General features: G+C 46.8%; 1 pseudogene; it reads right to left on the reverse strand.

The window, feature by feature from the left end:
- Positions 1–4,100: 4,100 nt before the first annotated feature.
- On the reverse strand, positions 4,101–4,219 carry LOC134981725 (5S ribosomal RNA; annotated as a pseudogene).

The following is a 4,219-nucleotide window of genomic DNA, read 5'->3' on the forward strand; positions in this document are numbered from 1 at the left end:
CTTGGAGAAACATAAACCATATAGTATCCAATAAGCTGTAGATGTAATTTATCTAGCACAGTCCATAACATGATCTCTCACCTTAGAGTACTCATCTCAGTCACCTATCCAGCGGAAGTGCGCAGTGAGTCTGCAGCCGCCCCATGTTAGGTCTCCAATGTGAGCTATTAGGCATCTGAGTTCAGTGACACGTCTGCGACACTCTGATAACACACCGAGAAGACGGACCATCTCCGTACGTCCGCATAGCTACCTCCCCCTCACCTAGTCACTGCCAAGGAACGTCCAACACAATTGCAAGACATTTCTTATACTGTGCATCCCAATTGTGTTGGAAATGTGTGTGTAGAGGTTGGATGATGTAGCAGAGTTACTGTACACACTAGCGGATGTCCTGAGACAACGATCTACCCAATTGCTTAACCAGTGGAGTGATGTATTGATTTGACATGAGGTACAGCCGTACTCACTGTTATATACACTGGTTGGATGGAGTGGCGCTTGAGCCGTGCAGTGTGTCATACAGCTCACCAGCTGGTGAATGTATGCAGATACCGGATACCGGTGAAGGATCACTGACATGGATATCGCAGGTAATCTCTGAGGTCTCAAAGAACTAAGGTGAAGACTTGCGTCTTCCACTGAGGTGCTCCTTCACAGTGAACAAGATGGCGCTGTGAATGTGCAGGAGTAGCCTCGGCGCCCATCTTGGCACAGGGACTGAAGCCTCCCTGGAGGATCAATATGGAGTCTGCACAGTAGCGCTCTCCATCTTCAACAAATCACAGCTGTGACTGTGCGCACGGACTCAGGACAGACGCACAGCACGAATTAGACGAATGCTCCCAACTGTCATTTCTCTATCATCCACTAGGGGAACACTGGAATTCTAGACAGCTGGGGTGTGAAGAATGGAGACCGGAGGTGGCACAATATATGTAAATCAATTGCAGTGCACAGCTGGCTCCTCCCCCTTCACGCCCCTCTCCCTCCAGTTTGGAAAATTGTGCTGCGGAGGAAGAAGCACATCAGCCAGCTTGGGCTCCTGTGAAGAGATTTTTTCTTTTATTTAATTTTGAAGTGACCTAGTCCCACCCATCTAAGGGAGGGACCACAGCGTTTCAAGTTACTCCTTTGAGTACAGGTGATCAAGATCCTGTTGGAAAGGATCCCCTGATCACGGAGTGAGCACAATGAGTAATGACTTTCCTCCCCCTTCCCCTGCAGCGACAGGGGTCCCCATTGCAGAGCAGAGTTGGTGCTGGTTCAGCGGCATTGGCCGGGTTAATGCAGCATCTCCGGTCAGGCGGTAACCGCCGGAGACGCGGAGATCCAGAAGGCGGCAGCGCGGGTCCTACTCTGAGGTATACCGGGAGGGAACTAGCGCTAGGTAAGCCGCGGAAGGGATACACTAATCAGAGGTTTTATAGGCGGCTCAGCGGTGTGTAGAAGGTAGCCGGAGGGAGCTGTGGTGAACGGAGCGCTTCCCTCAGGCTATCTTTACACTGAAGTGTCTTCAAAACTGAAGCGGGGCCATTTTAGATTCTGTTTTAGGCACGCTCAGCAGCGGGCGGGATGGAAGGGGGGGAGGGAACAGAGCTCACTGATTCTTATTTCCATTGGTAGGTTATATTATCTCTCAAAGGACAGGTCCTCAGTAGGGGAACCAAAAATGTGTGATTTTGGATAAGGGATACTCAACCTGTGTATGTGTGTGTATATGTGTATATATATATATATATATATATATATATATATATGTTGCCTGACAAGACCACTCCCCAGCTGTTCATTGCTCCTTTCTCCCTGCAGTCTGTCTCTGTCTAATTCAATAGAGTGACAGGACTGTTGATTGTGGTGTATGTGTGGGTGAACATGTACTCAAGCTTGGCTTCTAAACTACCATCCAAACCCACAAAAATGTGGTATGTACTGTATGTTCTAAATGTGAAAAAAATCACAAGTGTTATCAGCTCCGAGGTGTGCGACACGTGTGTTGGGGACTAGAGGCACAGGCAGGGAGTAGTGGTTCATCTAGTTCCTGGGAAAATGCCTTAGCTGATTTATCCAGAGAAATGGTGGAGTCTCGCAAGCAACATTTACAATGGGCTGCTGGATTCTCTAAAACCCTGGAGGAATTTATGACTAGACTTACCCCTCCCACACAGGTGGAAAAACCTGTCCGAAGGTCTGTTACAAGACCCCTTCAGGTTCTGCAGGAGGACTCAGAGGACGAAGAAGGTCTCGTGGTAGATGATGAGGACAGGGAGTCGGGGGAGGAAAATATTGACATTTCCCCTACAGAGGAAGATTCAGAGGTGAAGGGGTTAGAATCTCTTACTGAAGCAGTAAAACAGGTCCTTAACTTCAAAGAGGATGAAATCAAGGAACCTGAGGAGTTTGAGCTGTTTGAGTCTCAAAAGCCACAGACGGCAGCATTCCTCATACCTAAGATGCTGCAAGAATAGATGAGTCAAGCCTGGAAACAGCCAGAGAAGCGTTTCCAATTGCCAAAGAAATTTACCGTTAACTATCCCCTACCTAAAGGGGTCATGACTAAATGGGAAATCCCACCTAATGTGGATGCATCGTTAGCTAGATTGTCAAAAAAGACGATCTTACCTATACCTAACGTTACTACACTAAAGGATGCTTCAGATCGCATGCTGGACACAGCACTTAAGTCCATCTTTGTGGCAGCTGGAGCATCACACAGACCAACGCTGGTAAGTGCCTGGGTCAGTAAGGCTATGGTGGCTTGGGCTGGTCAGATAGTCAGTGCAGTGACAGAAGAGGGTAACCAGGAAGCGATTTCTCGCTTAGCGGAGCATATCCGCGAATCGGCCACATATCTTTGCCAAGCTGCAAGAGATGCTACTAGAATAGCGTCTCGTATTTCAGCGTATTTTATGGCTCAGAGATTGGCAAGTGGATTTGGACTCTGAGAAGGCAGTAGAGGCCATTCCCTTTGTAGGAGATACTGTGAAGTGAGAATTCAATCCGACAATGTCACAGCAGCGGCTTATATAAACTGCCAGGGTGGAACGAAGAGTCAAATGGCCCTGAAAGAAACAACAAGAATTCTGTCCTGGGCAGAGAAACGCGACATAATTCCGTCGGCAGTCTTCATTCCTGGAGTAGACAACTGGGAGGTGGATTATCTCAGTCGCCAAGACATGCACCCAGGAGAGTGGAGTCTATACCCCCTAGGGCTTCAACGCAGTAGTAAGAAGGTAGGGGTTACCACAGGTGGATCTAATGGCATCCCGACACAATGCGCTGTCGATTCACTGGCCTTACGATCTGGTATACATCTTTCCACCACTTCCTCTCCTACCACAAGTGTTAAAGAAGGTAAAACAGGAAAGACTGTGGGTAATCCTGATAGCTCCGGATTGGCCTCACAGAACTTGGTACTCAAATCTGAGGTGTCTCCTTGCGGAGGAGCCCTGGAGGTTGCCGCAGAGAGAAGATCTGTTGTCACAGGGTCCGTTCATGCATCCAGATCTGAACCATATTCGTTTAACGTCATGGCTCTTGAGACCAGGATACTAAGGGAAAAGGGTATTCCCAGTTCAGCTATTCCTACAATGTTAAAATATACAAAGAGAAAAAGTATGACTCTAGTTTGGGCGCACTCTTATTATTATCTTAAATGATGATCAAATGAGAAATGAGCCTAAAGCTTGATATTGACGTTTAAGGCTTGTACTCTTCTCCGCACTAAAAACTCAAAACAGGATATATTCTACATGAATAACCATGTTTATATAATGGAAAATGTGTCTGGAAGGAAAACCATTATATGTTTCAAAATAATGTGTGAAATGTTCAGATCTTAATTATACCTGGATAATTGCATAATGGAAGGTAGCTACATCTCAAACTGCCTCCGTCTGCCAAAGATCTGTACAAACTTTGTTTGTATTGATGCGGCCCTGAATAGGGTTGGATTAGTGAGTGAGAGAGCCCACACACTGTTAAACAATTTCTAGTAGTTTGCCACTATCATTGAAAGGTAAATCATTAGGAGATTAAGGAAATAGTTGGAATCAGTAAAGTAGTGATACTGCTGTTGGCGTTATTACCATAGGTAAATCTTCCTACTTCACCGGGTATTCCCTAGTAGTCACCTGTCTAGGTACTGACCCAGCCCACCTCCGTTTAGCTTCCAAGATCGGACGAGATTGGGCGTGAACGGAGGGGTATGGTCGTAGAG

This window comes from Pseudophryne corroboree, chromosome 12 (genome assembly GCF_028390025.1).
Source record: "Pseudophryne corroboree isolate aPseCor3 chromosome 12, aPseCor3.hap2, whole genome shotgun sequence".
In the NCBI taxonomy this organism is placed as follows: Eukaryota; Metazoa; Chordata; class Amphibia; order Anura; family Myobatrachidae; genus Pseudophryne; species Pseudophryne corroboree.